Genomic DNA, 25548 nt, shown 5'->3' with positions numbered 1-25548 from the left:
ACATCTTGGCCATGTTCTGTTATAATCTCCACCCGGCACAGCCAGAAGAGGACTGGCCACCACTCAGAGCCTGGTTCCTCTCTAGGTTTCTTCCTAGGTTTTGGCCTTTCTAGGGAGTTTTTCCTAGCCACTGTGCTTCTACACCTACATTGCTTGCTGTTTGGGGCTTTAGTCAGGGGTTTATAAATACATTTGATTTATTGATTGACTTACAGTATTTCAGTAATTTTAGTGGTTTAGAGTATAGTTGTCTAATGTTGGTGGGGAATATCATTCCGTTTTAATGATACTCCTTAATCACTATGATATATATACACAATAGTTTGGGTTAAAGTGTTATTTTTAACAGAGTTGAGAAGTGCAAAGTGTTAGTGAGATCAAATCCCAGGTGAGATCAAATCCCAGGTGAGATCAAATCCCAGGTGAGGAGAAATCCCAGGTGAGGAGAAATCCCAGGTGAGATCAAATCCCAGGTGAGATCAAATCCCAGGTGAGATCAAATCCCAGGTGAGGACAAATCCCAGGTGAAGACAAATCCCAGGTGAGGACAAATCCCAGGTGAGATCAAATCCCAGGTGAGGACAAATCCCAGGTGAGATCAAATCCCAGGTGAGGACAAATCCCAGGTGAGATCAAATCCCAGGTGAGGACAAATCCCAGGTGAGGACAAATCCCAGGTGAGATCAAATCCCAGGTGAGGAGAAATCCCAGGTGAGATCAAATCCCAGGTGAGATCAAATCCCAGGTGAGGACAAATCCCAGGTGAGGACAAATCCCAGGTGAGATCAAATCCCAGGTGAGGACAAATCCCAGGTGAGATCAAATCCCAGGTGAGATCAAATCCCAGGTGAGGACAAATCCCAGGTGAGGACAAATCCCAGGTGAGGACAAATCCCAGGTGAGATCAAATCCCAGGTGAGGAGAAATCCCAGGTGAGATCAAATCCCAGGTGAGATCAAATCCCAGGTGAGATCATATCCCAGGTGAGATCAAATCCCAGGTGAGGACAAATCCCAGGTGAGGACAAATCCCAGGTGAGGACAAATCCCAGGTGAGATCAAATCCCAGGTGAGGACAAATCGAATAATATTACATGGAAAATTGCAAAATTATAATCATATATGTCAACGTGTGTGAAATATGTAAGTTGAAAACATCGTATGTCAAAAGCACAGTGTGTGTAAGGAGATTCACAGCTTGTTTTTTTTCTTGTGAAGATTTTCCCAAATAATAATTTCTAGTTGAATGAACATGTGAGACAAGTTGAGAAAACATAATTTTAAGTTGACTGAGTTTTCTCCAGTTGCCAGCTAAGTTTGGGTCTCTTAAACATTTTAAGTTGACTGAATTTTCTCAAGTTGCCAGCTAAGTTTGGGTCTCCTAAACATTTTAAGTTGACTGAATTTTCTCAATTTGCCAGCTAAGTTTGGGTCAACTAAACATTTTAAGTTCAGGCAACACTTTGATCAAAAAGTGAAGTACACTTTTTCTTTTAAAAGGCTGTGGAAACAGTCACATTAGTTCAACTAGAATGTGTTGACAGTGTTCATTGTGGTCCATTTAACAGGATGTAACACAGTGAAATATTTAGCTTTCTGCAAATGAGACAAAATGATTTGTAGGGAGGCATTAAAGCTGCTGCGAGCGTTCTCTCTTCTTGGGATGAGAGCACATTGAGAGGGCTGGCTGACCCAGTGCCATGTACTTTTTTTTCGTCCCAATCAAAACGGTTTAGTGGTTTTCCCCCAGCAGCATGCGCGCACAGAGAGAGAGAGAGAGAGCGTGAGAGAGAGACACAAAGCCCATACAGACAGAGCCTCCACTGAGAAGCTATTCCTGGCCCTGGCCGAGCCCTCAACAGGCTCTGGCACTCACTGAAGCAGAAGGAGAGAGGAAGATGGGAGGAGGAGGGAACAGGGAAGAGAGAGAGGAAGATGGAATGGGGCAGAGAGAGAGAGGAGGATGGGAGGAGGAGGGAATGGGGGAGAGAGAGGAGGGGGGAATGGGGGAGAGAGAGGAGGGAATGGGGAAGAGAGAGAGAGGACGATGGGAGGAGGAGGGAACGGGGGAGAGAGAGGAGGAGGGAATGGGGGAGAGAGAGGAGGAGGGAATGGGGCAGAGAGAGAGAGGACGATGGGAGGAAGAGGGAATGGGGGAGAGAGAGGAGGAGGGAATGGGGGAAGAGAGAGGAGGAGGGAATGGGGAAGAGAGAGAGAGGACGATGGGAGGAGGAGGGAACGGGAGAGAGAGAGACAGAGAGAGAGACATGGATGGGAGGATGGAATGGGGAAGAGAGAGGAGAATGGGGCAGTGAGAGAGAGGAGAATGGGAGGAGGATGGAACAGGACAGAGAGAGAGAGAAAAAGAGAGAAGATGGGACAGGGCAGAGAGAGAGAGGAGGATGGAACGGGGCAGAGGGAAATAGAGAGAGAGAGGAGGATGGGGCCCGAGAGGGAGAGAAAGAGCTATCCAACATGGACAGTGAGACAGGAACATTTCACAGGGTTTTTAATACAGATAGGAAGAGGTCTAAATGAATGGGCATTAAGACATCTAATACGATCATGTGTGTTTGTTTCTGTGAGTCATGTCTTCCCTTAAATTACAGCACTGACAGGAACAGGATACAAGCTGAGTGACACATCTTTGGTTCATACGATACAAGAGAGAGAGAGAGAGAGATCACAGCTATAGACAGGCTACTATAGGGATGAGTTGACGCCACTCTTTCCTTATGGGTTATATACACTTAAAGATGAAAACCGCTCCAACATCCATTTTGTTTTTTGTTTTGTGGATGAAGCGGAGGTGAGGAGTGTCATCCAATTTGCGGTACTAATATGTGACCGACCGGGCTAGATTTGGTCTTATGTAGCAACATTTGAAATTGTGTTTTTAACATTGTAGACACAAACAGAATATAACATACAGTTGAGGAAAAATGGGAAAGTCATTCTGCTTTGAAAGTTGATAAACTTGTAAAAAATATAAGGTCCTTGAATGTTTTGGTACAAATACTGGAGAGCTCGTCAATTCAGCATCTTTCATACCCTCTTAAGCCTTAACCCTCTTAAGCCTTAACCCTCTTAAGCCTTAACCCTCTTAAGCCTTAACCCTCTTAAGCCTTAACCCTCTTAAGCCTTAACCGTCTTAAGCCTTAACCCTCTTAAGCCTTAACCCCACCCATCTCTTTAAGGATTCACATGCCTTTGAATATCAGGTGTATTTTAAGTTGTTTTAACACCAATAAACTTCCCTTTTTCAGGACCCTGTCTTTCAAAGATAATTCGTAAAAATCCAAATAACTTCACAGATCTTCATTGTAAAGGGTTTAAGCACTGTTTTCCATGCTTGTTCAATGAACCATAAACAATTAATGAACATACACCTGTGGAACGGTCGTTGAGACACTAACAGCTTACAGACGGTAGGCAATTAAGGTCATAGATATGAAAACTTAGGACATTAAAGAAACCTTTCTACTGACTCTGGAAAAACACCAAAAGAAAGATGCTCAGGTTCCCTGCTCATTAGTGTGAACGTGCCTTAGGCATGCTGCAAGGAGGCATGAGGACTGCAGATGTGGCCAGGGCAATAAATTGCAATGTCCGTACAGTGAGACGCCTAAGACAATGCTAAAGGTAGACAGGACAGACAGCTGATTGTCCTCGCAGTGGCAGATCACGTGTAACAACACCTGCACAGGATCGGTACATCCAAACATCACACCTGCGGGACAGGTACAGGATGGCAACAACAACTGCCCGAGTTACACCAGGAATGCACAATCCCTCCATCAGTGCACAGACAGTCTGCAATAGGCTGATAGAGGCTGGACTGAGGCAGGTCCTCACCAGACATCTCAGGCAACAACGTCACCTAAGGTCCACTATCGCTGGACCAGACCGGACTGGTAAAACGTGCTCTTCACTGACAAGACACGGTTTTGTCTCACCAGGGGTGATAGTCGGATTTGCGTTTATCGTCGAAGGAATGAGCGTTACACCGAGGCCTGTACTCTGGAGCGGGATCGATTTGGAGGTGGAGGGTCTGTCATGGTCTGTGGGAGTGTGTCACAGCATCATCGGACTGACCTTGTTGTAATTGCAGGCAATCTCAACACTGTGCGTTACAGGGAAGACATCCTCCTCCCTCATGTGTTACCCTTCCTGTAGGCTCATCCTGACATGACCCTCCAGCATGACACTGCCATCAGAAATACTGCATGTTCTGTGTGTGATTTCCTGCAAGACGGGAATGTCAGTGTTCTGCCATGGCCAGCGAAGAGCCTGGATCTCAATCCCATTGAGCACGTCTAGGACGTGTTGGATCAGAGGGTCAGGGCTAGGGCCATTCCCCACAGAGATGTCCAGAAATTTGCAAATGCCATGGTGGAAGAGTGGGGTAACATCTCACAGCAAGAGCTGGCAAATCTGGTGCAGTCCATGAGGAGGAGATGCACTGCAGGACTTAATGCAGTTGGTGGCCACAACAGATACTGACTGTTACTTTTGATTTTGACCTCCCCCCTTTGTTCAGGGACACATTATTCAATTTCTGTTAATCACATGTCTATAGAACTTGTTCAGTTTATATCTCACTTGTTGAATCTTCTTATGTTCATTCAAATATCTACACATGTTAAGTTTGCTGAAAATAAACACAGTTGATAGAAAGAGGACGTTTCTTTTTATGCTGAGTTCATATTTCAATCTAGCCAAACCAGGCAACTAAAAGCAACTTTCTAAACGATGTTTTTGGTTCGTTTCCAGCTCGTTAGCTAGCTAGCTAACGTTAAGTTAATAACGATCATATCATATAATGATCATATCATTTAGCTGACAACATCTTAACTTTAATTTCTAATAATTTCATTTATTACAGGAAAATAAACTCCCTACAAGATCATTATATGTGACTCGTTACAGGAAACTATCATTGCGCGTCACTACTTCACAGGAGAGCTATTTGACCATTTCTTTTAAATCACTTTCATGTGCCTTTATAACAAACTTGTAGGCCCTCTGTAAATAAGAATACAATTGAAATACAAGCCTAGCTGGTTTAGCCACAGATAAAGACAGCAACTTTTCCGCTAGCCATGATTGGCCGAGGTAATGAGTGGGTTGGACATGCTGAGAGATGAGTTCGGATTGGTCTACCATGTAGCACGCTTCTGTCTATTTCAGCTGATCGGTATGTGTAGGTAATCCTGTCTAACACAGCTTTCTTGATTATTTATATAGAACTGCACAAGTGTTGCTCTCCACTTTCTGGAAGACAGAGTTTTGAAACCAGTGGAATTAGAGTGTGATTGTTAAAGGAGATGGAGAAAAAACCTGTCTCCGGATTACATCTTCAAACTAAGAGCAATCATGGCATCTGTGACAGACGGAGAAGTGTCCATCCATGTAAGATAGTCTAGCTAGCTACATTTACAGATATTACACGTTTATACATTTGTCATTAGGTTTTAACATTAGCTCGCTAGGTAATGTTAGCTGGCTGGCTCGCTAGCTAAAGTTACGTGTATGATCTGTGTAGTAATATTATTTATTACTATATTATTCTCAGAGCCATTTGCTTTGCTAGTTGTAGCCTAATGTTAGCTAGCTAAAATTGAACCTGATTGGTTAGCTACCTGCAGATTCATGCAGGGTAGTAACGCCATGAGGAGAGATTATGGTTCATTGTTTAGCTAGCTAGCTACATGTCTTAACAAAAGACTCCACTATCCAAGTATCCATTTCAACAGAGTGTTCATGATGTCACTGCGACACGACAGCTGTTGATAGACGTAGTGGGTCTCCGATTTCAGAGCGCAGTATCACTGACTAATTTAAGAACGCTCAACACCCGTTGAATATGGCCAGTGTCAGTAAACACTGGCAAAAAAAGTGTAAATTGTTGCCAGCAGCACAGTTGCAGTCACCAACACTCTGGATAACATAAAACATAAAAAACCAGCTCTAGGGTGAGTAAAATGGTGAGAGGTTCTAGCTAGCCAACGTTAGCCAGTTAGCTTGGGTGCTTGCCTGCGGTTGTTGATCCGAGCGGTCTGTCCTTAAATAGAAGGGTGGGGCTAAAGCTTAAGAGGGTGTGAACGATGCTGAATGGGTGGGGCTAAAGCTTAAGAGGGTGTGGACGATGCTGAATGGGTGGGGCTAACGCTTAAGAGGGTGTGGACGATGCTGAATGGGTGGGGCTAAAGCTTAAGAGGGTGTGAACGATGCTGAATGGGTGGGGCTAAAGCTTAAGAGGGTGTGAACGATGCTGAATGGGTGGGGCTAAAGCTTAAGAGGGTGTGAACGATGCTGAATGGGTGGGGCTAAAGCTTAAGAGGGTGTGAACGATGCTGAATGGGTGGGGCTAAAGCTTAAGAGGGTGTGGACGATGCTGAATGGGTGGGGCTAAAGCTTAAGAAGGTGTGGACGATGCTGAATGGGTGGGGCTAAAGCTTAAGAGGGTGTGAACGATGCTGAATGGGTGGGGCTAAAGCTTAAGAGGGTGTGGACGATGCTGAATGGGTGGGGCTAAAGCTTAAGAGGGTGTGGACGATGCTGAATGGGTGGAGACAAAGAAGAGCCCTCCAGTAGCTATCAAAACATTCTAAGGACATTTTCTCAAAAGTTAAAAAAAAAGGTTAAGAGTTTATCAACTTTCAAAGCAGAAGTACTTTCCCATTGTTCCTCAACTGTAGTGTATGATATATAATTTTCTAGTTCTGAGTTTCTACTTTTATCCAACATAAAAAAATAAAAATAAATTAAATACTACTACTACTGAAAATAGCTTACGGTTGTGAATGTGACGAAATAAAAGCAGGGCATTCTACCGGAGAATTTTAGAACTTGGACACTGTCTCATTGGCCTATTTTGACTTTGGTGTCATGTTGTTCTTAACATTACCGTCTCTGGTAAACACACACGATATCAAATAAAATCAACATTTGTTTGTCACATGCACAGGACACAGGTGTAAACGGTACAATGAAATGGTTACTTGCTTAGTGGAGTCTTTTGTTTAGACATGTAGCTAGCTAGCTAAACAATTAACCATAATCCCAACTCATAATGTTGCTACCCTGCATGAATCTGCTGGTAGCTAAAACTAACCAACTAGGTTTAATGTTAGGTAGCTAGCTAACATCAGGCTATAACTAGCAAAGAACATGGCTCTGAGATACAAATAATATTACTACACAGATCATACATGTAACGTTAGCTAGCTAGCCAGCCAGCTAACGTTAGCTAGCTAACTAACAGTATGCTTTAACTTCATATGGCTGCAGGGGCAGTATTGAGTAGGTTGGATGAAAAGGTGCCCATTGTAAACGGCCAGCTCCTCAGTCTCAGTTGCTAATATATGCATATTATTAGTAGTATTGGATAGAAAACACTCTAAAGTTTCCAAAACTGTCCAAATATTGTCTGTGAGTATAATAGAACTGATATTGCAGGCGAAACCCAGAGGAAAATCAAAACAGGAAGTGGCTTCTATTTTGAAAACTCCATGTTCCATAGCCTCGTTTTTCTGGATTTAAAGGGATATGAACCAGATTCATTTTCCTATCACTTCCTCAAGGTGTCAACAGTCATCAGACATAGTTTCAGGCTTTTATTTTCAAAAATGAGCCAGAACAATAACATCGCGTCAAGTGATCACATGAGTTTTGTTTGCGCAACAGAATTTGGACAGACATTGTTTTCCCCTCTCCTACTGTGAAAGACATTTGCGGTTGATATATTATCGATTATATATTTTAAAAACAACCTGAGGATTGATTATAAAAAACGTTTGACATGTTTCTGTGGACATAATGGAAACTATTTTGAATTTTCGTCTGCGTTGTCATGACAGCGTGGATTTCCTGTGGATTTCTGAACATAACACGACAAACAAACTGAGGTATTTTGGATATTAAAATCATCTTTATGGAACAAACGGAACATTTGTTGTGCAACTGGGAGTCTCGTGAGTGAAAACATCCGAAGATCATCAAAGGTAAATGATTAATTTGATTGCTTTTCTGCTTTTCGTGACCGAGCTACCTGATGCTAAGTGTACTTAATGTTTTATCGTGCCATCGAAAAACTTAGACAAACGCTTGGATAGCTCATTACCAAAACGCAACGTTAACTATTCATGAAAATCGCAAATGAAATGAAAGACATATATTCACTCACAAGCTTAGCCTTTTGTTAACAACACTGTCATCTCAGATTTTCAAAATATGCTTTTCAACCATAGTTACACAAGCATTTGTGTAAGAGTATTGATAGCTAGCATAGTATTAAGCCTAGCATTCAGCAGGCAACATTTTCACAAAAACAAGAAAAGCATTCAAATAAAATCATTTACCTTTGAAGAATTTCGGATGTTTTCAATGAGGAGACTCTCAGTTAGATTGCAGTTTTTCAAAAAATATGATTTGTGTAGGAGAAATCGCTTCGTTTTGTTCATCACGTTTGGCTAAGAAAAGTCAGTCATTACAACGCCAAACTTTTTTCCATATTAACTCCATAATATCGACAGAAACATGGCAAACGTTGTTTAGAATCAATCCTCAAGGTGTTTTTCACATATCTATTCGATGATAAATCATTCGTGGCAGTTGGGTTTCTCCTCTGAAGCAAATGGAAAAATGCAAGCAGCTGGAGATTACGCAATAATTTCGACAGAGGACACCAAGCGGGCACCTGGTAAATGTAGTCTCTTACGGTCAATCTTCCAATGATATGTCTACAAATACGTCACAATGCTGCAGACACCTTGGGGAAACGACAGAACGTTTAGGCTCATTCCTGGCGCATTCACAGCCATATAAGGAGACATTGGAACACAGCGTTTTCAAAATCTGGGGCATTTCCTGTTTGAAATTCAATCTTGGTTTCGCCTGTAGCATCAGTTCTGTGGCACTCACAGATAATATCTTTGCAGTTTGGGAAACGTCAGAGTGTTTTCTTTCCAAAGCTGTCAATTATATGCATAGTCGAGCATCTTTTCGTGACAAAATATCTTGTTTAAAACGGGAACGTTTTTTTTATCCAAAAATTAAAAGAGCGCCCCCTATATCGAAGAAGTTAACAAAAGGCTAAGCTGTGTTTTCCTATTTTGCACTTGTGATTTCATGAATATAAATATTTATAGTAATATATATTGTATGTAGCGCTATGCTATTCAGCGGTTGTTGATGACACTTATCCCGATAGGGCGATTGCAGCCATAACAGGTTAACTTGCAATGAAAACAACTTTCTGACAAAATTAGAAACATGTAATATCTGTAAATGTAGCTAGCTAGACTCTCTTATACATGGATGAACACTTCTCCATCTCTGTCACAGATTCCATGGTTGCCTTTAGTTTGAAGATGTAATCCAGAGACAGGTGTTTATACAACAGCCTTCTGTGTGTTCTCTTTTCTACTCCATCTCCATATTTGCAATCAAACGCCAGAATTTTCATAATCTCCTTAGATATCATACTCTGCCTCCAAAACTCGGACCTCCAGAAAGTGGAGAGCGTTAGCAACACTTTTGCAGTTCTTCGTGATATCTTTAAAAAAAGCTGCGTTAGAAAGGATTACCTACACATACTGACCAGCTCATGTTATAGACAGAAGCGTGCTACATGGCAGACCAATCCTAACTCATCTCTCGGCATGTCCAGCCCACCCATTATCTCAGCCAATCATGGCTAGCGGCAAGGTTCCTGTTTTTGTCTGTGGCTAAACCAACTAGGCTCATAATATAAAAATGGTGTTTGTATTTACAGATGGAATACAAGTTTGTTATTTAAGGCACATGAAAGTTCACATGTTCCAGAAGGCATTTCTGGCAAAAACGCATTATGATAAAAAAATTTAAAAAAATGTTAAAATTCTAATGCCTCTCCGGTCAAGTGGTGATGCGTGACATAGGCCTAGTTTCCTGAAACAAGTCACAGGTTCTGCTGTTCTATCACACGTGCAATGATGTCAAATTGAGAAGAAAAAAAACAGTGGTCGTTATTTCTTGTTATAATATCGCAAACGGACGTGGCAGTTCCTAGGCCATCATTGAAAATAAGAATTTGTTCTTAACTGACTTGCCTAGTAAAATAAAGGTACATTTTTTTATTTTTTTTATTTAAGGATTCCAGCTTTAAGTAAAAATTTCACTTTGACAACAATGTACTGTATAACTAAGTGATAACTCAATTTAAGTGGAAGTTTGGATTTGCTCCTTAGTTGGCAGATCAGAGTTTTTCTTTTAGGCCGCAGCCCCAATGTTGGTCTGGGACTGTCTGACATTTATTCAAATGTTTCTCAATAGAAGAGACAGATCAACCAGCAAAACTTCCTCCTTACATATTAGGTACGTCCCTGGAGCCCTCTGTCTTGGGGTCGAGTCCCAGAACCTGTTATTAGGTCTCTCCCAGCTGCCCTGCTTCTTGGGGTTGTGTCCCAGATCCTGTTATTAGGTCTCTCCCAGCTGCCCTGCTTCTTGGGGTCGTGTCCCAGATCCTGATATTAGGTCTCTCCCAGCTGCCCTGCTTCTTGGGGTTGAGTTCCAGATCCTGATATTAGGTCTCTCCCAGCTGCCCTGCTTCTTGGGGTTGTGTCCCAGATCCTGATATTAGCTCTCTCCCAGCTGCCCTGCTCCTTGGGGTTGAGTCCCAGATCCTGATATTAGGTCTCTCCCAGCTGCCCTGCTCCTTGGGGTTGAGTCCCAGATCCTGATATTAGGTCTCTCCCAGCTGCCCTGCTCCTTGGGGTTGAGTCCCAGATCCTGACAGCGATAGACAGGCAGCATATTCACAGGTTCTGGGCAGCGTGACAATTCAGCCTCAGGCTGCGTCCCAAATGGCGCCCATATGGCTCTGGTCCGAAGTAGTGTACTATATAGGGAATAAGGCCTATATGGCTCTGGTCCAAAGTAGTGCACTATACAGGGATTAGGGTGCCATTTGGGATGCAAGCCTAGCTTCCGCAACAGCCACCATACAGGCAGGCAGAATGGACATTTGGCCAGACTCCCTTTGTAATGAGAGCAGCAGGGTGTGTGAGAGAGAAGGATGTGCATTGGAGAGATACGGGACACATTCTCCTTCAATCAGGAAAGGGGGCATTGGGATTACTAATACTGTGCTTCACTGCTCTTCATTTGAATTTGAATACTTTACCTTGAGAGTGATGATTTCCATTGGTATTTGTACTGTCTTTAAATATTAAAGCTTGTTGTCCTTATTCATTATGAACATAGCATTGAACATTATCAAAACTTCCAAAGCAGCTGCTGTACAGCTTGGGCACTATCAATCTACTGTCCAGGGGACTGTCTGATACAGGACAGGCTTGTTTAACAAATAGAGATACAGAACATCTAGAGATGTTACACAGTTATATCACCAAAGAGATACATACACTACCAGCTTGTATTTGGGGAGTTTCTCCCATTCTTCTCTGCAGATCCTCTCAAGCTCTGTCAGGTTGGGTGGGGAGCGTCGCTGCCGAGATATTTTCAGGTCTCTCCAGAGATGTTCGAACGGGTTCAAGACCAGGCTGTGACTGGGCCACTCAAGGACATTCAGAGACTTGTCCCGAAGCCACTCCTGCGTTGTCATAGCTGTGTGCTTAGGGTCCGAGTATTCAATCTTGGTTTCATCAGACCAGAGAGTCCTTTAGGTGCCTTTTGGCAAACTCCAAGCGGGCTGTCATGTGCCTTTTACTGAAGAGTGGCTTCCATCTGACCACTCTACCATAAAGGCCTGATTGGTGGAGTGCTGCAGAGATGGTTGTCCTTCTGGAAGGTTCTCCCATCTCCACAGAGGAACTCTGGAGCTCTGTCAGAGTGACCAGTGGGTTCTTGGTCACCTCCCTGACCAAGGCCCTTCTCCCCCGATTGCTCAGTTTGGCCGGACGGACAGCTCTAGAAAGAATCTTGGGGGATCGAAACTTCTTCCATTTAAGAATGATGGAGGCCACTGTGTTCTTGGGGACCTTCAACGCTGCAGAAATGTTTTGGTACCCTTCCCCAGATCTGTGCATCGACACAATCCTGTCTCGGAGCTCTACGGACAATTTCTTTGACCTCATGGCTTTGTTTTTGCTCTGTCATGCACTGTCAACTGTGGGACCTTATATAGACAGGTGTGTGCCTTTCCAAACCATGTCCAATCAATTGAATTTACCACAGGTGGACTCCAATCAAGATGTAGAAACATCTTAAGAATGATCAATGGAAACAGGATGCATCTGAGCTCAATTTCAAGTCTCATAGCAAAGGGTCTGAAGCAAGTAGCGTGTAAAATTGTTCTGTCCTCGTTTGCAAACCGCTCTACCAAGTTATAAACTGCCTCTGGAAGCAACGTCAGCAACAAGAACTGTTCATTGGGAGCTTCATGTAAAGCTCGCCGCCATTGGACTCTGGAGCAGTGGAAACGCGTTCTCTGGAGGGATGAATCACACTTCACCATCAGGCAGTCCGATGGACGAATCTGGGTTTGGCATAGTGCCAACGGCAAATATTGGTGGATGAGGAATAATGGTTTGGAGCTGTTTTTCATGGTTAGGTCTAGGCCCCTTAATTCTAGTGAAGGCAAATAATTAATCTACAGTATAACAATGACATTCTAGATGATTCTGTGCTTCAAACTTTGTAGCAACAGTTTGGGGAAGGTCCGTTTCCTGTTTCAGCATGACAATGCCCACAAGCACAAGGCGAGATCCATGCAGCAATGCTTCAATATCTAGTGGAAAGCCTTCCCAGAAGATTGGAGGCTGTTATAGCTGCAAAGGGGGGACCAATTCCATATTAATGTCCATGACTTTGGAATGAGATGTTCAACAAGCATACGTTTGGCCATGTAGTGTAAATACAGGGTTGTGTTAGCCATCCCACTGTGTTAACCATAGAGACATTCTCACTATGTTATCTCTAGTCCACTGTGTTAACCATAGAGACATTCTCACTATGTTATCCCTAGTCCACTGTGTTAACCATACAGACAGTCTCACTATGTTATCCCTAGTCCACTGTGTTAGCCATAGAGACAGTCTCACTATGTTATCTCTAGTCCACTGTGTTAACCATAGAGACAGTATCACTATGTTATCCCTAGTCCACTGTGTTAACCATACAGACAGTCTCACTATGTTATCTCTAGTCCACTGTGTTAACCATAGAGACAGTATCACTATGTTATCTCTAGTCCACTGTGTTAACCATAGAGACATTCTCACTATGTTATCCCTAGTCCACTGTGTTAACCATACAGACAGTATCACTATGTTATCCCTAGTCCACTGTGTTAACCATAGAGACAGTATCACTATGTTATCCCTAGTCCACTGTGTTAACCATACAGACAGTCTCACTATGTTATCCCTAGTCCACTGTGTTAGCCATAGAGACAGAATCACTATGTTATCCCTAGTCCACTGTGTTAGCCATAGAGACAGTATCACTATGTTATCCCTAGTCCACTGTGTTAACCATACAGACAGTCTCACTATGTTATCCCTAGTCCACTGTGTTAACCATACAGACAGTATCACTATGTTATCCCTAGTCCACTTTGTTAACCATACAGACAGTATCACTATGTTATCCCTAGTCCACTGTGTTAGCCATAGAGACAGTATCACTATGTTATCCCTAGTCCGCTGTGTTAACCATAGAGACAGTTCTCACTATGTTATCCCTAGTCCACTGTGTTAACCATAGAGACATTCTCACTATGTTATCCCTAGTCCACTGTGTTAACCATAGAGACAGTCTCACTATGTTATCCCTAGTCCACTGTGTTAACCATAGAGACAGTATCACTATGTTATCCCTAGTTCACTGTGTTAACCATACAGACAGTCTCACTATGTTATCCCTAGTCCACTGTGTTAACCATAGAGACAGTATCACTATGTTATCCCTAGTCCACTGTGTTAACCATAGAGACAGTATCACTATGTTATCCCTAGTCCACTGTGTTAACCATACAGACAGTCTCACTATGTTATCTCTAGCCCACTGTGGAGCAGCAGGACACAGGTATCCATCTATCTCTCCAGTTGATCCCTGTAAATCCCAGGTTAGTACTGAGGAGGTGACAGAAACATAAAGAAGATTACTGGACAGCTCACTGTTTAGCCTTGGCCAGACCAGGACCAGACCAAGGCACCTGACCAGGAACAGACCAAGGACCTGACCAGGAACAGACCAAGGACCAGACCAGGACCAGATCAGGAACAGGCCAAGGACCAGATCAGGACCAGATCAGGAACAGGCCAAGGACCAGATCAGGACCAGGCCAAGGACCAGACCAGGACCAGATCAGGACCAGACCAGGAACAGGCCAAGGACCAGACCAGGACCAGATCAGGACCAGATCAGGAACAGGCCAAGGACCAGACCAGGACCAGATCAGGACCAGATCAGGAACAGGCCAAGGACCAGACCAGGACCAGATCAGGACCAGATCAGGAACAGGCCAAGGACCAGACCAGGACCAGATCAGGACCAGATCAGGAACAGGCTAAGGACCAGACCAGGACCAGACCAGGACCAGATCAGGAACAGGCCAAGGACCAGACCAGGACCAGATCAGGACCAGATCAGGAACAGGCCAAGGACCAGACCAGGACCAGATCAGGACCAGATCAGGAACAGGCCAAGGACCAGACCAGGACCAGATCAGGACCAGATCAGGAACAGACCAAGGACCAGATCAGGACCAGATCAGGAACAGGCCAAGGACCAGACCAGGACCAGATCAGGACCAGATCAGGAACAGGCCAAGGACCAGACCAGGACCAGATCAGGACCAGATCAGGAACAGACCAAGGACCAGATCAGGACCAGACCAGGACCAGATCAGGACCAGATCAGGAACAGGCCAAGGACCAGACCAGGACCAGATCAGGACCAGATCAGGAACAGGCCAAGGACCAGACCAGGACCAGATCAGGACCAGATCAGGAACAGACCAAGGACCAGATCAGGACCAGACCAGGACCAGATCATGACCAGATCAGGAACAGGCCAAGGACCAGATCAGGACCAGGGACAGACCAGGACATCAAGATACTACAGTCAATGACTGTCTCATATGGCACCTTTTTTGACTACATAGAGCACTACTTTTGACCAGAGCTGTGTGACAATGACCACGGACAAAAGGATCTGGGACCAGGCTAGCCCTTCTCCGTCCCCAGGCCTGCAGCCAGGCTAGCATGCATACAGCATGACTATACCCATTACCCATACATTGCTCTAGACTACAGGTTTCAAACTCAGTTCACAGAGAGCCAAGTGTCTGCGGGTTTTCACTACTCCATTGTCCTTGATCTAATTAAAGTCACTAATTAGTAAACAATTCCCTTCACCTGGTTGTCTAGGTCTTAATTGAAAGGAAAAACCGAAAACCAAACACTAGGCACTCCATGGAATGAGTTGGACACCCCTGCTGTAGACTATTCTAGAAGCTGTAACGGTCATGGTGTGAAAAGGCCCTGAGCTATTGTTTTTTAAGGGACCTGCCTTTCCTCTGGGATGAACCCTGCCCCATAGAGGACCAATAACGGACAGCCTTTCCTCTGGGACCAACCCTGCCCCATAGAGGACCAATAACGGACAGCCTTTCCTCTGGGACGAACCCTGCCCCATAGAGGACCAATAACGAACAGCCTTTCCTCTGGGACGAACCCTGCCCCATAGAGGACCAATAACGGACAGCCTTTCCTCTGGGACCAACCCTGCCCCATAGAGGACCAATAACGGACAGCCTTTCCTCTGGGACCAACCCTGCCACATAGAGGACCAATAATGGACAGCCTTTCCTCTGGGACCAACCCTGCCCCATAGAGGACCAATAACGGACAGCCTTTCCTCTGGGACCAACCCTGCCACATAGAGGACCAATAACGGACAGCCTTTCCTCTGGGACGAAGTGAGAGTTCTTCCTCAAACAACAACTAGTGGTTAGAGCATTGGGCCAGTAACCAAAAGGTTGCTGGATCGAATTCCCGAGATAACAAGGTACAAATCTGTCGTTCTGCCGCCGAGCAAGGAAGTTAACCCACTGTTTCCCAGGTGCCGAAAATGATTAAGGCAGCCCCCCTGCATCTCTCTGATTCAGAGTGGTTGGGTTAAATGCGGAAGACACATTTCAGTAGAAGGCAGTCAGTTGTACAACTGGCTTAGGTATTCCCCTTTCCCTAAACCTGTCCCGGTCTATGTTGCTGACGAACTGGACACCAAGGGGTAACATACACACAACAGGCTACATGAAATCATAATACATTGAACAAAAATATAAATAAATAAATATAAACGCTACATTTCAAGGATTTTACTGAGTTATAGTTTATATTAAAGGAAATATATTCAAATACATTCATTAGAACCTAATCTATGAATTTCACATGAATGGGAATATAAATATGCATCTATTAGTTACAGACTGCCTTGTAAAAAATAAAAAAGAAGGGTAGGGCCGTGGATCAGAAAACCAGTCCGTATCTGGTGTGACCGCCATTTGTCTCATGCAGCGTGACAGATCTCCTTCGCACAGTTTCATCAGCTGCCCAGGTGGCTGGTCTTAGACGTTCCTGCAGGTGAAGAAGCCGGTAACACTCTGCGGTCTGCGGTTGTGAGGCCGGTTGGACGTACTGCCAAAATTTTTTTAAATGACGTTGGAGGCGGCTTATGGCAAAGAAATTAAACATCCAATTCTCTGGCAACAGCTCTGGTGGACATTTCTGCAGTCAGCATGCCAAGTGTACGCTCCCTCAAAACTTGAGACATCTGTGGCATTGTGTTATGTCACAAAACTGCACATTTTAGAGTGGCCTATTATTGTCCCCAGCACAGGGTGAACCTGTGTTATGATCATGCTGTTTAATCAGCTCCTTCACCTGTCAGGTAGATGGATTATCTTGGCAAAGGAGAAACGCTCACTAACTTTATATGTTTCGTTCTGATTTTTTGTTTCAGTGTAAAAAAAAAACGGAATGAGCAGCGGTTGCGATTGTAAGAGCCAAATAAACAAACATTATATTGTCTATAAAACCACCACATCCTCAGTCATACAGAGCTGTTGGGTCTGCAGACCTCAGCTCCCTGCATAAAGAGGCTCTTCAAGCTGCCAGGTACAGTATATAGCTGTGGCTAGTAGGAAAGACAGCAGTGAAGTGGATTAATAGGATTAGAATCAACTCTCTCTCTCCCTCTATCCTTCTATCCCTCTCTTACCTCTCTCTAATAGTTCCACCACTCTCTCCATGCTCCCCCTCTCTCTGTCTTTCACACACACTCTCTCTCTCCCTCTATCCCTCTCTTACCTCTCTCTAATAGTTCCACCACTCTCTCCATGCTCCCCCTCTCTCTGTCTTTCACACACACTCTCTCTCTCCCTCTATCCCTCTCTTACCTCTCTCTAATAGTTCCACCACTCTCTCCATGCGCCCCCTCTCTCTGTCTTTCACACACACTCTCTCTCTCTCTCTCCGAGTCCCACCTCTCTCTCGCTCACTCCCACTCTCTCTCTCTCTCTCCGAGTCCCACCTCTCTCTCGCTCACTCCCACTCTCTCTCTCCGAGTCCCACCTCTCTCTCGCTCACTCACTCTCTCTCTCCGAATAACACCTCTCTCTTGCTCACTCCCACTCTCTCTCTCTCTCCAAGTCCCACCTCTCTCTCGCTCGCTCACTCACTCTCTCTCTCCAAGACCCACCCCTCTCTCGCTCACTCACTCTCTCCAAGTCCCACCTCTCTCTCTCTCGCTCGCTCACTCACTCTCTCTCTCCAAGACCCACCTCTCCCTCACCCACTCACTCTCTCTCTCCAAGTCCCACCTCTCTCTTGCTCACTTCCACTCTCTCTCTCTGAGTCCCACCTCTCTCTCATTCACTCATTCTATCTCTCTCCAAGTCCCACCTCTCTCTCTCTCTCTCTCTCCCCTACCATTCTCTCTCACCCCTTCTCTCTCACCCCCTCTATTTCCCACTCTCAACACTTTTCCCTGCTCACGTCTACACCTTCACCTTTCTCTCTCCCTCCCTCCCAACTCCCCTCCCCACTCTCTCATCTATGATAATGCATTAGCTAAGAAAATATTTGACCTGTTGCTGCATAACTCACTTAGACTGTGAACCCCCTGAGGAGACGTGCTGTTGATGCTGATGCTGCTTGGGTTCTCTCTATCCTCCCATTATTACATAACTATCTTCACAGCAAAAAACACAATTCCCCCATTTCACACCATTAAGCTCTGTTCATTTCACTCTCCTACATGCAGCGTCCATTTTACATTCCCAATTCATTCCTTCATCCATCACTCACTATCCCTAAAGCTGAGCCTGTCTAATGTATTGATTCAAATGCACTTATTCTTCCTTCAGCATACAGAGGGCATTTAGAAATCATCAAACAATAGAATATTTAAAAATGTAAATGGTTTTAGGAGCTCTTTCACAACACATTGCTTATATGTTGCTGTCTGTAATAACCGCAGCCAAGCACAGCGGTGTAAAACATGTCCCCCTTGACAACAGATTCGTACACACAATGCTCTCAGGGTCAATCTCGAGGGGCATCAAAACAAGGTTTTAATATCAATAGGTTTGCCTGTGAATTTGAGGTTACATCCCTCAGCTGTTAATCCAAGCAAGTTTCAGGATGCAGGACTGTTGTTTTCCAAGATTAATGTGACCTAAACAGACCCAACCTCATCCAGATGGTGACACCTAATGACCCTAATCATAACCAACATCACACTGTATACACACAGAGAGAGAGAGAGAGAGAGAGAGAGAGAGAGAGAGAGAGACAGACAGAGACAGAGACAGAGACAGAGACAGAGACAGAGACAGAGACAGAGACAGAGACAGAGACAGAGAGAGAGAGAGAGAGAGGGAGATAGAGAGAGAGAGAGAGATAGAGACAGAGACAGAGACAGAGACAGAGACAGAGAGAGAGAGAGAGAGAGAGGGAGATAGAGAGAGAGAGAGGGAGAGAGAGACTGAAATATATAAACAACCAAGGTATGCTGAATTCATAGGCCTACCTAATGGTGTCTTCTATAGAGACTAGGATGCAAGCAAACTGTTTTAAACGATTTTAAAAAAGCCATCTGCTATGTTTGTGCTGGATGTACTAATTACATTAGGTCAGTACAATGTGCTGGATTGTCAACACAGTGTCCGATTGCACAGGAGACTTTCCGGCAAATGATGGAGTGCGCGGGCAGGTTAGTGGGCACGCGGGCAATCGAATCCTTTATTTTGTTTACATGTTGTGGCGCGAAATTATACGCCCTAATATCCAATTAAAAACTAAGTAAATAAATAAAAACTAAGTGATACTTGTGTTTGGTGGGGATATTACAACAATGAATATGGTAACAAAGCAAGATGTGGTATATATATATAGGCAACCATAACATTATTGAAACAAAATATCAAAAACGGGGCTCGTTACAATGTAACGCAAACCCAGATATTTCTATAATATCGTGATTTTCTGTGTGTTGTCTCCACGTCTTGCAAACAAGCATTCTTTAGATAAAGCCTTGAACACCCTGTCCAAATCAACCTACGGCTGTTATTGATGAAGAACAAAGAAAGCTGCACCTGCTTCACTCACCTCCGTAACGACCCAGCATGTACAAGATATATGCCCAGTCAGATTCCGTTGAATCCTCTCCTCTGTGTCAACTAGCAGCCTCCAAGACAGTCATCGTCCTCAACCGTCAACGCAGTCCCTGCCCGCCCCAAACGCTACAGAGGCACCAGGACCACGGCTTGGCAGAGAGAGAGCACTGCCCATGAACACCAAGCCATCGGGAAACACTAGAACAACGTCTCACCGCTCAAGCTTCACTCTCTCCTGGATAACGGCAGTGTAATGTCCCCCTCCTATCATATGCCATGTAAATAATGGTTCGAATATGGATAGAAATGGAAAATCAAGACTGTTTTTAATTTAAACTGTTGTCGTAAATCAGGTTCCTCACTTGGTTTGAGATTTCTTGTCTTTTGTTCTTCCCAATCCGACGGCTGTGGTTTCTTTGTGTTCACGCTTCCCCTGCAAGCATCGTGCAGCCCCAGCTTTCCTTGGATGATACCATGTGCACAAGAACGCGGGGTTGTAGGAATACAGCAGCACAGAGGAGAATATCAATGGGTGGAAAGCAAGAGCAGGAAAGACCGGTTCCAGGCATAAGCGACATAAGCGGTCGCTTAGGGCTTCAGGCCACTGGGAACTTAGTCGGGGGTCTCAATTTACTGTGTCAAGTTAAAAATAGTAGAATACACCGAGGTACAAGTTCGAAAAATGATTGTGCATCAGCAGTTTTTCCTCTTGTTATGTCAGTCACTCCATTAGCCATGTCAGCTAAAAAACAAAACAATTTTAAGATAGATCTGGCTATCTAAACTATCTTAAACTTGTGAATGAATGATGAATGAAGTGCATTTCATTTTCATGGAAAATCGGCAGGATTAATTGTCACATAAACAAACATTACAATAATTCAGTGATAATTCTTTGTGGCTTGTTCTCTGCAGTGAGCATCGCATAAAGAGTGAAACATTTATAAAATGTATGTAATAAAGGTATCACTAGTCACTTTAAACAATGCCACTTATATAATGTTTACATATCCTACATTACTCATCTCATATGTATATACTGTACTCAATACCATCTACTGCATCTTGCCTATGCCGTTCTGCCATAGCTAATCCATATATTTTTATGTACATATTCTTTTTCATTCCTTTACACATGTGTATATAAGGTAGTTGTTGTGAAATTGTTAGGTTAGATGAGTTGTTATATATTACTGCACGGTCGGAACTAGAAGCACAAGCATTTCACTACACTCGCATTAACATCTGCTAACCATGTGACCATTAACATCTGCTAACCATGTGACCATTAACATCTGCTAACCATGTGACCATTAACATCTGCTAACCATGTGACCATTAACATCTGCTAACCATGTGACCATTAACATCTGCTAACCATGTGACCATTAACATCTGCTAACCATGTGACCATTAACATCTGCTAACCATGTGACCATTAACATCTGCTAACCATGTGACCATTAACATCTGCTAACCATGTGACCATTAACATCTGCTAACCATGTGACCATTAACATCTGCTAACCATGTGACCATTAACATCTGCTAACCATGTGTATGTGACAAATAACATTTGATTTGATTTAGATTTGATATATGTATTTAGTGTATATAGTGTATAGTATACTTATGCATATAGTGTGTAGTATATTTAGTGTATATAGTGTATAGTATACTTATGCATATAGTGTGTAGTATATTTAGTGTATATAGTGTATAGTATACTTATGCATATAGTGTGTAGTATATTTAGTGTATATAGTGTATAGTATACTTATGCATATAGTGTGTAGTATATTTAGTGTATATAGTGTATAGTATACTTATGCATATAGTGTGTAGTATATTTAGTGTATATAGTGTATAGTATGCTGAGTGTATATAGTGTGTAGTATATTTAGTGTATATAGTGTATAGTATGCTGAGTGTATATAGTGTGTAGTATATTTAGCGTATATAGTGTATAGTATATATAGTATATATATTGTATAGTATATATAGTGAACATAGTATGCAGTACATATATTGTATATAGTGTATATAGTGTAAAGTATATACAGTGTATAGTATATGTAGTGTATATAGTGTATAGTATATATAGAGTTTATACCAGGTAGTATATATAGTGTATATAGCATATAGTGTATATAGTATATATTGTGTATATACTGTATTAAATCAAAACAAATCAAATTGTATTCGTCACATGCGCCGAAAACAACTGGTGTAGGTAGACCTTACAGTGAAACACTTACTTGCGAGCCACAAACCAACATTGCAGTTTAAAAAAATATGGATAAGAATAAGAGATTAAAACATTTAAAAAATGTGTATAAACTGTGCATAGTGTATAGCATATACAGTGTATATAGTGCATAATATATATAGTGTATATAGTGTATAGCATATCTAGTGTATATAGTGCATGGTAAACATAGTGTATATATTTTGTAGTATATATAGTGTATATAGTGTGAATACTGTATTATGTATAAAGTGTATAGTGTATATAGTGTATAATATATATAGTGTATAGAGTGTATAGTAAATAGAGTGTATATAGCTTACAGTATAAATAGTGTATATAGTGTGAATACTGTATTGTGTATATAGTGTATAGTGTATATAGTGTATAATATATATAGTGTATAGAGTGTATAGTAAATAGAGTGTATATAGCTTACAGTATAAATAGTGTATATAGTGTGAATACTGTATTGTGTATATAGTGTATAGAGTGTATAGCACGAATAGTGTTTATAGTGTATTGTATATATTGTGTACATAGTGTATGTATAGCGTGTAAAATGTATAGTTTATACAGTACATATTGTGTATAAAGTGTAAATAGTGTGTATATATTGTATATAGTGTATATAGTATATAATGTATAGTATATATAGTGTAGAGAGAATATGATGTCATATTGCTTCTACACCTGCATTGCTTGTTGTTTGGGGTTTTAGGCTGGGTTTCTGTACAGCACTTTGAGATATCAGCTGATGTACGAAGGGCTATATAAATAAATTTGATTCGATTTGATTTGATATATATAGTGTATAAAGAGTATAATGTATAGTATAAATAGTGTACAAAGAGTGTAGTGTATAGTATATGCAGTGTATATATTGCATAGTATATATAGTGTTCATACTATATCATATATATAGTGTGTATGGTGTATATAGTGTATGTATAGTGTGTATACTGTACACTGTGTATAGTGTACATAGTGTAAATAGTGTATATAGTATATATGGTGAATATAGTGTATATAGTATGTTGTGTATTGTGTATTTATATGTATGTGGTGTGTATTGTGTACATAGTGTATATTGTTTATATAGTATGTATAGTGTATGTAGTGTATATAGTATGTACAGTGTATATAGTATGTAGTGCATATCTTTTATATAGTGTATATAGTGTGTATAGTGTATTTTAGTACATATATAGTGTATATCATGTATATAGTTTGCATTGTGTATATAGAGTATGTATAGTGTGTATCTTGTATATAGTGTATATACTATATATTGTGTACATAGTGTATATGCTTCTACACCTGCATTGCTTGCTGTTTGGGGTTTTTGGCTGGGTTTCTGTACAGCCCTTTGTGACATCAGCTGATTTAAGAAGGGCTTAATAAATACATTTGATTGATTGATATAGAGTATACAGTTTGTATAGTTTATATAGTTAATATTTTAGTATATACAGTTTATATAGTGTGAATAATGTGTTGTGTAAATAGTCTATTGTGTATATATTGTATGTATAGTGTGTATACTGTATATAGTGTATATATTATACATTGTGTATATAATATATATATAGTGTATGCGGTATGTACAGTATATATTGGGTATATAGTTTGAATAGTGTATATAGTATTTATAGTGTGTATATAGTGAATTGTGTGTATAATATATATAGTGTATATAGTGTTTAGTAAATATAGTGTATATAGTTTATATAGTATATATAGTGTATGTGGTATGTACAGTATATATAGTGTGTATAGTGTAAAAAGTGTATATAGTATATATAGTATATACTGCATATATTGTGTTTATAGTTTATATAGTGTGTATATTGTGTATTGTGTATGTAATATAGACAATGTATATAGTGTTCAGTAAATATAGTGTATGTGGTATGTACAGTATATATAGTGTGTATAGTGTAAAGAGTGTATATAGTATGTATAGTGTGTATATTGTGTATTATGTATGTAATATATATAGTGTATATAGTGTTTAGTAAATATAGTGTATATGGTGTGTATAATTTCTATAGTATATATAGTGTATTTGGTATGTACAGTATATATTGTGTAAATACTGTATATAGTATGTACAGGTTATATAGTGTATATAGTGTATATAGTATGTACAGTATATATGGTGTTTATAGTTTATATAGTTTATATAGTGTGTATATTGTGTATTGTGTATGTAATATAGACAATGTATATAGTGTTCAGTAAATATTGTGTATGTGGTATGTACAGTATATATAGTGTGTATAGTGTAAAGAGTGTATATAGTATGTATAGTGTGTATATTGTGTATTATGTATGTAATATATATAGTGTATATAGTGTTTAGTAAATATAGTGCATATGGTGTGTATAATTTCTATAGTATATATAGTGTATTTGGTATGTACAGTATATATAGTGTAAATACTGTACATTATGTTCGCCTCTGCTGACCACTGTAAACGCACCGCCCCCCCCTTCAGCAATGAGGTAATAGGGGCAGCTACCTGACCAAAACCCCAGATAAACCTCCGGTAGTAATTGGCAAACCCCAAGAACCGCTGCACCTCCTTTACCGTGGTCGGAGTCGGCCAATTACGCACAGCCTTTACGCGGTCACCCTCCATTACCAACCCAGAGCTGGAAATGCGATAACCCAGGAAGGAAACTGATTGTTTGGAAAACTCACATTTCTCCGCCTTCACATACAGGTCATGCTCCAGCAGTCGTCTAAGAACCTTGCGCACCAGAGATACATGCGCAGTGCGTGTAGCGGAGTAGATCAAAATATCGTCAATATACACCACTACACCCTGTCCGTGCAGGTCTCTGAGAATCTCATCCACGAAGGATTGAAATATAGCTGGAGCATTCTTTAAACCGTATGGCATGACGAGGTACTCATAATGGCCAGAAGTAGTGCTAAATGCAGTTTTCCACTCATCTCCATCCCGAATACGCACCAGATTTTAAGCACTCCTGAGATCCAGTTTAGTGAAGAACTGCGCTCCGTGAAATGATTCCACTGTCGTAGCAATGAGAGGTAGTGGGTAACTAAAACCCACCGTGATGGAATTTAGACCTCTATAATCAATACACGGATGTAAACCACCATCTTTTTTCTTCACAAAAAAGAAACTCGAAGAGACAGGTGACATGGAGGGCCGAATGTACCCCTGTCCCAGAGCCTCGGTGATATAAGTTTCCATAGCCACCGTCTCCTCCTGGGACAAAGGATACACATGACTCCTGGGGAGTGCAGCGTCACCCTGGAGGTTTTTCACGCAATCCCCCTGCCTATGGGGTGGTAATTGGGTCGCCTTCTTTTTACTCAAAACGATAGCCAAATCATTATACTGAGCTGGAATGCGCACGGTGGAAACCTGGTCTGGACTCTCCACCGTTGTCGCACCGATGGAAACCCCTACACACCTGCCTGAACACTCATCAGACCACCCCTGTAGAGTTCCCTGTTTCCACAAAATCCTAGGATTATGAATAGCTAGCCAGGGAATCCCCAGTACCACTGGAAACGCAGGTGAATCGATAAGGAACAAACTAATTCGCTCCTTGTGATTCCCCTGCGTAATCATCTCCAACGAAATTGTGGCTTTCCTCACCAGCCCTGACCCTAATGGTCGACTATCTAAGGA

General features: G+C 42.0%; 1 protein-coding gene across 1 annotated transcript in view; it reads right to left on the bottom strand.

Moving 5' to 3' along the window:
- tmem198aa (transmembrane protein 198aa) overlaps positions 1 to 20073 on the bottom strand; it is a 70185-nt gene extending 50112 nt beyond the window's left edge. Inside the window, exon 1 of the mRNA XM_031805361.1 lies at positions 19622 to 20073. The gene's annotated coding sequence lies outside the window, so the exon portion shown is untranslated. The remainder of the gene's footprint in view (positions 1 to 19621) is intronic.
- Between the last annotated feature and the right edge of the window lie 5475 nt (positions 20074 to 25548).

The sequence above is a fragment of the Oncorhynchus kisutch genome, linkage group LG26, assembly GCF_002021735.2.
Source record: "Oncorhynchus kisutch isolate 150728-3 linkage group LG26, Okis_V2, whole genome shotgun sequence".
Lineage (NCBI taxonomy): Eukaryota > Metazoa > Chordata > Actinopteri > Salmoniformes > Salmonidae > Oncorhynchus > Oncorhynchus kisutch.
The sequence above is the reverse complement of the archived record's forward strand: the minus strand, read 5'-3'. Positions and strand labels throughout refer to the sequence as shown.